Source organism: Uloborus diversus, chromosome 1 (assembly GCF_026930045.1).
Source record: "Uloborus diversus isolate 005 chromosome 1, Udiv.v.3.1, whole genome shotgun sequence".
Lineage (NCBI taxonomy): Eukaryota > Metazoa > Arthropoda > Arachnida > Araneae > Uloboridae > Uloborus > Uloborus diversus.
The window spans coordinates 199,810,032-199,822,919 of NC_072731.1; the positions used below are offsets into that span (position 1 = coordinate 199,810,032).

General features: G+C 33.6%; 1 protein-coding gene across 2 annotated transcripts in view; it reads left to right on the forward strand.

Annotated features, from left to right (window-relative positions):
• Positions 1 to 9,321: 9,321 nt before the first annotated feature.
• LOC129224250 (leucine-rich repeat protein 1-like) overlaps positions 9,322 to 12,888 on the forward strand; it is a 46,896-nt gene continuing 43,329 nt past the window's right edge. The window contains exon 1 of one of the 2 annotated variants that reach the window (XM_054858680.1): positions 9,322 to 9,459. The gene's annotated coding sequence lies outside the window, so the exon portion shown is untranslated. The remainder of the gene's footprint in view (positions 9,460 to 12,888) is intronic. The other variant, XM_054858688.1, reaches the window with a different exon arrangement.

The window sequence follows — 12,888 nt, forward strand, 5'->3', positions numbered from 1 at the left end:
GTGTGGCAACGATCCATTCATTTCTCCGTCTGTGGTTATTTAAAGAATTTCTATTATTTACTACAATTACTGCCATCCGGCGTTAATCACGAGTTTTCTTAATTTATAGAATTACAACCATGTAATCGTATGTATTACCGCAATAGTGAATAAATCCGGTCTGTATTATAACGTGAAGTCTTTTATGGTTGTGGAGCTCGATTTTCTGTCATTCGCAGATACCTTTACACGTCGGTCAATGCAGGAACGATCCTGGGTCCATGGCTACCATATTGGCGGCTTCATCTATTTCAAGGCGAGTTCTTATCTACATGACGAACATGATGCCAAAAAAAAAGTGCGATACCATAAGCAATACAGTTGCAGTTTATTTTTCCTTTTTGGAAACACTTCCTGAAGGAGTATGTTCTTTCCGATTTTAAGTGTACTTGTTTTCATGTATTTGATATTTTCAAGAGTGGTAAACATCATTAAATGCAAATTAGTTTAAGAAAATAAAATGGTTTGTTCTGTATTCTAAAGTCATATATTTTGAATTATAATAAAACAAACTAAATGACGTTACAGTTTTTCCGCATTTTTTATGAAATTCCATTTGTACCAAAAAAAATCTTTCCTAAATCAGAGATGCTCCTCTTCCCCCTCAAGAACAATGATGTCCCCTCCCCTCAAATGCATCCCCAAAATGAGATCCCCTAAAAACGACAAAGACAACTTTTTAGTCAACCCTCCTCTCCTTAAAAATTTCAATCATGCTGTCTGCTCTGAAGTCCCACTTGTTGCACTTTATTTATCTATTATTTATTTAGAAGCTAGACAGCTTCACATAGATAGAGGAATGAAAACTAGAACATCGACTGTTATTTAAAATTTCCAAAAACGAAACTTTTACCGACCTTCAATAATTTTAAGAGGAGGAGTTACGGCAACGCTCTACTTGAAATTTTTTCGAAATTGAAGCATTAAAAACGAGATTTCTGACGTGCGTTACTGATGATGACGAAGGGGGAGGGGGGGGGGGGAATTTGAAATTTTTCGATTCTGTATATTCGAAAACGGAGTTATAAACGATCTGAGCTACGGAGGCCCCCTCGTTGTACTAACTACCTTAATTTTGATAACATATTAATTGACCCCCTTGAGTGCGAACCGTACCACAGAAATTTTAAGGGGTATCCTGGGTGCTGCTCCCGATTGGGGGGTAGGGACAACTACGAAACACATAGACGCAGACGGGTACCCACCTTGAGGAGGTCATGGCGCACTGCACCATCGAAATTGTTAGGGGGGGGGGGTATTTCGAGTGGTATTTTCCCTGTTATGGGGTCTTATTTTGGAGGGGGTGCACCCTTGCTCTTAAGGGGAGGGGGGAACCCCTAGATGCAGTAATTTTGCAAACTTTTTCTGCAAAATAATAGTTGTAACATTTTTCATTAGAAATGGTTCATTAAAAATTTTAATATTTTCTCTCTTTTCTTTTTTTGTAACATAGATACAGCATACGCAACTTTCAAGAGAAACAATATTAACTTTTGTGTCAAAATAAACCGTATATCGCCTTTCCAACCCCATGCCGTTATGCATAAGCTTTGGAAAAAGCAGCAATAAATAGTTGGGTATTGTGGCAATAAATATTGAGAGTTCAGAGATTGGAAAATAAAATGATATGTATGACTTATTAAGAACGTGAGTAAATAGCAAAAGTAGTACTTCCTTGCAAATGAAGAAATTCACAGGACATCAGTGGACGCCCAAAAACAGAAGCACAACCTTAGATATTGGGCTTTGGGAGGGGGGGGGGGAGCACCTTCATTGGGAGTCTCAAGCAATTCTCACTAATCCTTGAGTGCTTATGAAAACACGAAGATTGCTAATAAGCCACAAGTAAGTCCGTCGTCATTTAGGGGGTTCGGGGCATGGGCGCGCATAAGCAAAATTTTAAGGGGGGAGGGGGGTCATATATTTTTTCCATGGTTTAGTAAGATACTTTCCGCATAGAAACCGATTTCAGTACAGATTAGAGTTATTAAAATTTGACATTTTTAATAATTTATTCATTAATGGCTGGGGAAATGTTTTTACTTTCTTGCTAGAAAAAAAGTACTAAAAGCAAGGAAGTTCTAATTTTCAAGGTGGGGCTTGAGTCCCCACTTGCCCCCCCCCCCCCTCCATGTGGAAGAAAGAGAGGAAGGTCGAAAGTCCCCCTTGCTTTGGAAAAATAATGCTTTTTATTAGTTATAAGTGGATAGCGGGCGTGTTTTTCGTTATTTTCCCAAAGTCAATTCCCATTGAGTGCACCCCCCCCCCTCCCTCCATGTCAAATTTCGAAATGAAGGACCGCAGAAAAATATTTCTGATTGTGCTGCCCCCTAATAGAGAATATGTTAGAATTTTTCCCCCCTTCCACTTCAAAGAAAACGCAAACCTACCTGGACTTAAGGCTACCCACCGATTTGTTATGTTAAACTATTATTTATTAATTTATTGCAGCGAAAAGGCAAGGAGCAAGTTACTACTTCATTAAGTTATTTACTTAGCCCAATTTATATAATATCTGCCATTCTGCATATAAGTATACAAAGGGCAAATGTATGTTCAAACTGACAAACTAAAAAAATTCCTATCCTCTCCTACTCCATGATTAACAGACATTAAATTAACGTGACTAGGGGTGCACCCCCCCCCCCCTCCCCGTTTAAAAATTCCATACTCTTGATTTTCTCCTGCAATAGAAACTGAGTATTTTCCGCATCGTTCCCTTGGTTTTTTTTTTTTTTTTTTTAAATGACGAGCCTGTCAGGTGCTTGAACAATCAAAACAGCCTTCATTAAAAAAATAAAAATTCAAAACTATGACTTTTTAGTAATTAAAAAAAAAAACGTTTAATACAGAAAAATGTTCATATAGCAAACGGATTAAGGAGAAAAAAAAAACGATAACAATTGTTTCAAATAGAAAAGAATTTTCCAAGTAATGTGTTTCATATGATACATGATAGAATTCTGAATAGATTAAAATTTGACAAACTCTTAATAAAACTCTATGTGAAACATAAAGTTAAATATTATTCTTAATAAAACTATTTAATATATAAAGCTGAATAATTTTCTTGTAAATATACAGGCGTCTCTCGTATTCGTTCCGTGTAGTATCGAAATCGTGTTATACGAGATTTTTTTAAACTTATTAACGTATTTTTTACACTAATTAATCATGTACATAGTAAAAATCATGTCAATATGTATCGTGTTGTATCGAAACCGTGTTATACGAGACTTAGAAATAATGTAAATCAAAGCATGTCTATCGTGTTATATCCAAACCAAGTTTCATGAAAAACAAAGTAAAACCTCATTAGTTATCAAACATTAACAGAATGTATTAAACAAAAAAGAAATGTCTTCTTTATTAAAGATAACTTTCGTGTTATATCAAAACCATGAAGTATTAAATTGAAGTTTCGTACTGTGTAATATCGAAACCGTGTTGTGCAAGTACCGTGTTATTCGAGGGACGAATGTACTACCGTAAATTTGTTAAAATCGAACGTCAATTACATTGATTGTATTATAAAATAAAACCTGCTAAGTGTGAAGCATATGCAAAATATAATGCTGTGGTTTTAGTTTAATTTAGAAGCAAAATTACCCATTTATAACTGTAATGTGTGTTGTTTAAATGCTAACACTAAAAAACACAATTACAGCATATAACCAAATCCAGAATAAAACATTCATAAAAATTAGATGGTATGATAAATTGAGGAATGTCTCCACATGCTTTTCAGCACTTATCCAGCATGGTGCGAATATTTTTAATGCTCTTGCTCAAATGTTCTTGACATTGAAATATGAATATAGCTTAAAATTACTCCATCTGTTAATTTGAAAGGATGATCTTTTTAAAATCCCCACGGAAAATACATGCCTAATGACTATCATGCTAAACTTGTTACCAAACTACTATCTTATTTTTACCATTAACTACTAATATAGTGCTTTTGTAGAAAACAATAAATTAAAGTACAAGAAAAATATATTTGACCCAAAGAAAGACAATCATTTTCTCTTTTAACTATAGCTTTGAAATTTAATATTTAAATACATAATTGAAAAAAACAATATATGTCATTGCTTTGACGGGATTTTTGAAACATATCAATAACATAAAGCATATATACCACTACTATTATACACTTAAGTTTTGCTGATACCTTTTACTTAAAATGCAATGTTGATTTAATGCTCATTTTCTTTTGATTCTCCTCACTAGAATACTTTGCTTAATTTCTACTTTCCTCATACCCCTAATTTCTTACACCATAAAATTACAGATAGTGATCTCTAAGTTTTAATGCCAGCATGCCAAAGAAGTTTTGTAAATGTTTTTCTTTTGACATTTATGAAACTTTTGCACCAGGAAAAACTTTAGAGTACTGAGCTAACTACAGGAATAACTTAGAGAAGCATATTCATTCTTGGTATGATAACAGCAAGAATTTGTTTTAAAATAGAATACACAGATTTTTTTTTAAGCCGGCTGTGTTACAATTCTAAGCAAAATAATTGTACCAGAAATAAAATATATCTGTGACCAAGTAAAAATGTTCAAACCAAACTTTTTATCTCGAGGAAAATTAGCCTAAAAAATGTTAGCATTTATAATGAGGTTTTTAGTTATAAATTAAGTGACAACATCCCTTTATATTAATTCTGTAAATGCTTTTTATTACATCAGACACAAGAATCATATATTTAGACTACACTATATGACTGATGTTGAATGCACTTGAATTTTAACAAGTCGGTTTTAAAGCATTATTGCCAGCAAAATTAGTACTTCACAGCAGACTTCAATAAAGTAACTGTTGTGCAAGTTCTAAATTCAACTAGTGTGCTTTAAGTTTTTATAACCTCATCCATCTTCTCATTATTCAGGATCAAACAATTGACATCTTAGTAAACTAACATGGAACCCTTCTGAAAAATAGATACACTAATAAACAAAAAATGTATTCATAATTCACAAAACAAATTGAACATTCAACTTTGGGCCACATTGAAATAACTATTTTTAAACTTATATTCACAGGAAGTTTGGGCATCAGATGAACTTAAAACTGATTTCTGGCTGCAAAGAATAGACCCACCATTTCAAAGATTCTATTGGTTCTTACTCATTGAAAGGTCCAGTTAAAGCATTATTACCAGCAAAATTAGGACTTTGCAGCAGACTTTAACAAAGTAACTGTCATGCAAGGTCTAAATTCAACTAGTGTCATGCTTTAAGTTTCCATGAAATCATTCATCTTCTCGCTATTCAGGATCAAACAACTGCCATCTTGGTAAACTAACATGGAAGAACCCTTCTGAAAAATATACAATAAGCAAAAAATGTATTCATAGTTCACAATACAAATTGAACATTCAACTTTGGGCACATTGAAATAATTATTTTTATACTTATCCCACAGGAAGTTTGTGCATCAGATGAACTTAATACTGATTTCTGACTGCAAAGCATAGACCCACCATTTCCAAGATTCTAATGGTTGTTCTTGTTCATTGAAAGGTCCAGTTAAAGCATTATTACCAGCAAAATTAAGACTTTGCAGCAGACTTTAATAAAGTAACTGTCATGCAAAGTCTAAATTCAACTAGTGTCGTGCTTAAGTTTCCATGAAATCATCCATCTTCTCACTATTCAGGATCAAATAATTGCCATCTTGGTAAACTAACATGGAGGAATCATGCTGGAAAATAAACAATAAGCAAAAAATGTATTCATAGTTCACAATACAAATTGAACATTCAACTTTGGGCACATTGATATAATTATTTTTATACTTATCCCACAGGAAGTTTGCATCAGATGAACTTAATACTGATTTCTGACTGCAAAGCATAGACCCACCATTTCAGATTCTAATGGTTGTTCTTGTTCATTGAAAGGTCCAGTTAAAGGATTATTACCAGCAAAATTAAGGCTTTGCAGCAGACTTTAATAAAGTAACTGTCATGCAAAGTCTAAATTCAACTAGTGTCATGCTTAAGTTTCCATGAAATCATCCATCTTTTTTTTATTCAGGATCAAACAATTGCCATCTTGGTAAACTAACATGGAGGAACCCTTCTGAAAAATATACAATAAGCAAAAAATGTATTCCTAGTTCACAATACAAATTGAACATTCAACTTTGGGCACATTGAAATAATTATTTTTATACTTATCCCACAGGAAGTTTGTGCATCAGATGAACTTAATACTGATTTCTGACTGCAAAGCATAGACCCACCATTTCAAAGATTCTAATGGTTGTTCTTGTTCATTGAAAGGTCCAGTTAAAGCATTATTACCAGCAAAATTAAGACTTTGCAGCAGACTTTAATAAAGTAACTGTCATGCAAAGTCTAAATTCAACTAGTGTCTTGCTTAAGTTTCCATGAAATCATCCATCTTCTCACTATTCAGGATCAAATAATTGCCATCTTGGTAAACTAACATGGAGGAACCATGCTGAAAAATAAACAATAAGCGAAAAATGTATTCATAATACAAATAGAACATTAAACTTTGGGCACACTGAAATAAAGCATTTTTATACACCTGTCCGCAGGAATTTTGTGCATCAGATGAACATGGAACTGATGACTGACCAGTGAAAAACCCACAATCTCAAAGATTTCAATCATTGCTCTAACAATGACTGTTCACTGAAAGATGAACTTATACTTCAGGTTCTATTGACAAATGTACCAGGTGCCCTACTAATTTAATAGAATAGTGTTTCATGCTTAAATAATTTAGCTCTTAGCAAACTACAAAAATCTTTGTTGCTAGACAAAGTTAAAGTTCAGTAGAGATTAAAAATCTGGCATAATTTTAAGTAATGAATTAAACAGCTAAATAGTTTCAATTATGTAAGGATTAGGAAATAAGTATTTTACTCATGATAAACACCTATTTGTTACACATCTATAATTTTGGATAAGAATAAAACCTAAAATGCATGAATTTTGACAGTAAATTAAATAGCATACTGATTTCTGACACTAAGAATATGAAAATTAATAAATGTTCATTTTTGGCACACCCGGGAAGGCTAATAGGGAGAATATTCAACAAGAAGAAAAGATATGATGGTTGAAGGGAAGGGGACTTAGGAAGAACCTTTAAAGAGTTAACTTTTGAAAAAAATATTTTGCCAGTTGCCGGGAAATTGAACAGTTAAAGGGCTATTCCACGGAAAACGGTAATTTTTTCCCCGCACGTGACGCTTCGTATATTTCATAAAAAATAATAATTTAAAAGGATAATTAACAAAATTTTGTTGCTTAAGACATCACAAATGCATGTGTGACTTCTTTAGCCAAAACTTTCTTCAAAAATTATTTATTTTTTATGAAATACAGAAACTGTCACGTGCGGGACAAAATGACCATTTTCAATGGAATAGGCATAGACATATTTTTTTTTCAATGGTTTAAAATAATTATTTCTAAACTTAGGAGATATGTTTCCTTTACATTAGAACCATAGCTTTCAAAATCTGCAATTTTTTTCGTCATTGCTGTATTAATAGAGCAAAAATATTAGTTTATCCACAAGCAAGTTACCCGAGGTTGACTTTAGATGTCCCGCACGCGACGCATGTATATAAATTTTAATTTAAATAACAAAATTGTTTCAGAAGTATCTTTGTATCAAATTTAAAGATTAAAAAAATTGCTTACCCCAGTTTCATTAAAATATTAAGAGATATGACGAAATGTTAATGAAATTTAAGCCTATTTTTGTCCCACATGTGACGGAGGTATGGCCCTAAATGGTTTCAACTATGCAACAGGAAAAGAAAATAAATGTCAGAATGAAGTCATTTGATGCTCAACTACACAGGAGACAGAAAGAATACTTACTTAAGACTTGATATCTGAAAGAAAGTTAAATTTTGGCAGAAAATTAAATTTGCTGCTAAATATTCCTAATTGTTCAAGGAACAAAAATGCTTTACAGTACAATTTTCAATAGCGTTCATTAGAAACCCATCTTTGCACGCTAATGGCTAACAGGAGGAATCTGCCCTTAAGAATACATGACAGGAATAAATTTAATTCTGGCAGTAGTTAAATTAATTATACATCAAAATGGTTTTACTAAATGAAGGAAATTAAACAATTTACTCACGATAACAGATTTCTACGCACGCTAAAGGCTGACAGGAACAATTCTGACAAAAGTCAACACGTCTGAGAAAAATGATTGTTAATTTTGGATAATTAAGCAACTCAGTAGCTTTAATTATGCAAGGAAAAGGAAACATCTAATGTTTCACAAAGGATAAACGTTTAATGATGTGAATACATGCACGCTTACAGGAAGAATCCTTAAGGACGTCTTAAAGAAATGTACGTTAATTTAGGCGGGAAATTAAAAGCCTAATAGTTTCGATTATCCAAGGGGGGGGGGAAAGCAAAAATCTCAAGCACACGAGAAACGTTTATTTAATGCACACCTATGCAAGCTAACGTCTAACAACAATTTCCCATATTATATTAGATATCTGAAAGACGTCTAATTATGGCATAAATAAATATAAATTTTGTCCGGATTGAAAGTACAGATGCACAGAATGATAATCTAGAAACAAACCTAAGGCCTAGCCATAATAAATCTTAATACATGCTTTTAATTTCATGACCGTTGTACTGTCCAATTACAGATTGCATGGTTTTCAAACGTCCAGATCAACGAATCTGGGGTGTGTGATTCGTGATATAAAGGGGGAAAAGTAAAAATTTGAAGCGCGTATTCCGCTCTTTTGAATGAGACTCTGCTTCTGCAAAAGCTGACATCGGTAAAAAATAATAAATTTATCCATTTCCGGCTGTAAAACGGTGTTTGTCATTCCATACAATCCGTGGTCAGACAGTAAGCATAAATAAAGGAACACGCTCTTTTTCAAAATAAAAAAAAACACAAAGATACAACTTAATATAGTCACATCCAAGAAAATGTTTCACTTACTTTCATGCATATCTAATTGTAAAAATCTCATCATAATAAATACATCAACACATTTCTCATTACTACATTCTTCAAGCCATTTTTTAAACCACGCACGAGGGACGAGGTACAGGAAGAATCCTTGTCGCCAAGTCTGAGAATGATATCATTTAGCGCCAAAATATAGGGTTGCCTCCCGTTTATCTGTCAGGATCGTTCCTGCATTGACCGATTTTCGATACCTTTTGGCTTCTTATATTGTGTGCCAAGACGCATGCGCATATAGTGGAGAAATACAAGAAATTAGACGGACTGATGTACGTGCGTACTCCGTACTGTAGAAATGAAGCTGTTGATAGTTCACATTCACAATGGACGTTCGTAGTAAATGCTCACTTAAATTAGTAGTATTTGTGTGTAAAAGAAAACTTGATTGAATTCGGTTCCAACATTTATGTAAGTTCTATGTGTTGTGCTAGAAATTTTGTTGTTGAAATTTTTATTGTACATTATTGTAATCAGATATTAGACGACTTAAACACACTGAAGTGATTTAATAATATAAGACTTCATAATTATAGAAATTATTTGAATTCAGATAAGAAAAATGACACGGAACTTTGCATTTTTTTCATCTTTGTTTTAGTTTTTAACTACCGGCTTACTAGTTGTATTCCGATTTGTTTTTAAAATAGTATTTTAACTCTTTGTTAATGCATGCGACGTTTGGAATCTTCAACCTTCTGCATTATGCAAAATCATTAATGTAGGCTTTTTCTATTTCGAGAAATGTAGCTTATTTAAAATATATCTAACTATACTTCCAAAAATTTCTAATAATATGCTATGCTGCATTAAAGAATGGAAAATTACATTACTGTTTAATTTGTAAAGAGTTCTGTTATATGAAACAGAGCATGTTGTATACTAAAGGGAAAGCTTTTAGTTTGTCCATTTTATTGTAAGGGAGATTTATAATGTTCCAAAATCAAAGTTTTCTACAATTGACATTTTAACTATAAATCCTAAAAATGTTAGTCATTAACCTCCACTTCAAGGACCAAACCCCCTCTGTTCAACTTTTTAGGCATATTTTTCTTCAGGAACTCACACATAAGTTAATCCTTTCTGGCTCGTGGCATTGAAATTTTTAAAGGTAGGGCTAAAACACTATGACTGGGTGTGATTGATTTGCGTAGATGAGAGATGTAGATTTTGAAATTAAAAAAAAGAAAAAAAAATGGTGCAGTAGGTGGTGTCTATTTGTTGAAACCGCACACCTGGGACGGGAACAACGCATGTTTATCCATTATTAAAAAAATTAAAATTTTGTAAAAGTTCCAATTTTGGGGTTCAAGAATTGGGGAAATTTTAAAAGAAATTGAACATCAGAAGAAGCTATTTTTGTAATAATGCAATCCATGATTGTTAAAGGGAACAAAATACTACCTCTGCACAGGTTTTAATTTGTGTCCTTTTCTATGACCACCCCGTTGGAAAGGGGCAAGTTAAGCTCCAAGTGTATTATTCTCTATTCTGTGTAATAACAAAAATCTCTATTAGAGTAACAAAAATTGATAAAGCTTCCATTAAAAGTAGAAGAAAATGAATTTAGCCCCCCACCCAAAAAAAAAAAAAACAATAAATTAAAATACGGACAGCAAGAAGAAATGTCTAATGAAGAAAGAATTTTTAAATTTGCATTGTAATTAGTAGAGCAAAATAAAATTTTCTCCCCACAGAAAATTAATAAATAAATATGAATAACAATCATTACAAAGTAAAAATCACCCCATCTTCCGAATAAAGAAGGAATTTTTCATAAAACTCATTAAAATTTGAAAAAAATGCAATGCCTCCCCCCCCCCTTCTCTCCCTGAATCAAATAATTTTGTTGCATTACATATTGAATTTGAGCAAACTCCCCCCACCCTCTTACAAAAGAATGGGATTCTGAAAATAATATACAATTCAACTAAAAAATGCCCCTCTCCCTCAAAAAAAAAAAAAAAAGTAAATCTCTCTCTCTCCCCCTCCCCCAGGCTTGTCATTTAAAATATTTCTAGAAAGGAGGGGTAAAATTCATTGTAATCACTGCATGTTATCAAAAAACAACAATTACGTTCAAATTTATGAAAATACAGAGGTTGGGGAGGAAGCCGAACGCACCTCCTGACCCTCTTATAGGGCTGATTTGTCCCCGTCCCCTCGAAGAAAAAGAAATAGCTATAAAGAGAATATAACACAGGGTCGGATCCAGACAGAATTCTCTGAGGGGACCATTTCGAAAAATACTATGCTTTGAAAAAATTTTGAATTTTACAAATATCAATAAAGCCCATCTTTAACCGAATCATTTTTTAAGGAATTTTCACTAGGTGACGCAATACTTCCCAATAATTTTCCTCTTTTCTTAACAAACGTGTGCACATATCGTTGCCTCAAAGTGGCATTCCTGTAATCAGTGCTGCGTTCTGAGGCGTCTGTATAGGACTTCTGGTTTAAGAGGAAGCCAATATGAACCAATCGTAAGTATAATAAGATTGTCCCCCCTACGAAGTCTCCCCTGGAAAGTTTTTGAATTTGTAGTCTTTAAAACGCATTTTAGACGATCTTTGGTAATGTTAGGGGAGAAGAGTATTGGTGGCGCTCCCCTGTTTAATTTTCGAAATAGTAGCTCTGAGAATGCAGTTTTCAACGATCTTTGATGAGGTTAGAGGGAGAAGAGATTTGAGGGCCCATCTAAGGAAATTTTTCTGATTTGTAATCTTAGAAATGCATTTTAACTGTCTTTTGCAATATTAAGGACTTGGGTGTGACCCCCCCCCCCCTCTATTATTCGAAATTGAAACCTCAGAAACGCAAACATTATCTCCAATAATGTTAAGAAGAGGGAGGTTCAGGGTTTCTCCGGCGGATTTTTTTTGCCATTGTAGAGACGAAAACGCAGTTTAATACGTTTTTTTTGTGATGATATGTGGAGGAGGAATTCGAGGGCCCACATCAAGAATATTTTCTAATTTGCAGTCTTAAAGATACATTCTATTTATCTTTGGTAATGGTAGGGGAGAAGAGGTTTGGAGCGTTCCTCCCCCTGAAATTGTAGCTCTAAAAAGGCTGTTTTAGACGATTTTTGGTGGTGTTAAGGGGAGGAGAGATCAAACGGCCCATTCCAGGAAATTTTACTATTAATTTCTAGACTTAAAAACACATTCTGGACTATCTTAGGTTAGGTTAGGTGTTGAAGAGATTCTGAGGTCCACTCCCAAAATTATTTCAAAATTGAACTCTTTAAATTGCAAATGTAGGCCAATCCATGATTCACATGAGTAACTTTTTGAGGAGCAGCAATTTTTCGAAATTGAAGCTCCAGAAACGTAATTCTTGAAGATTTTCAATGATGTTAGGGATCGAGGAGTTCTCCTCCGGAAACATTTTGAAACTCAAGCGCTTAACACAAAATTTAGACCGATCTTGAACGATGTTGGCGAAAAGGAGAGGTGGGGGACCCTCCCCTGGAAACTTTTACAAATTAGATTTTAAAACGCAATTTGTAGACAAAGTTTGGTAATTATTATCAAGAGGAGTGGTTTGGAGGGTCCCATATTAAAGAGGGAATGAAGAATAATTACATAGCACTGCATAAAGTCTGGTTAAAACTTAAATCTAACATTAACTTAATGCACGATCGTTAAATGTATAACTTTTTATCGGACACTTACTAACACGTATTTCTTTTCTTTCTTCCATATGGGAAGTAAACACATCTAACAAGATGAGCCCATTATGCTAAATGAACCCAAATATTTGGTATTCACTTGATATTTTTGAAATTTCCATGGGATGGCCATGCCCTACGTCTGGCATTCTTTCCATTCTTGTTCG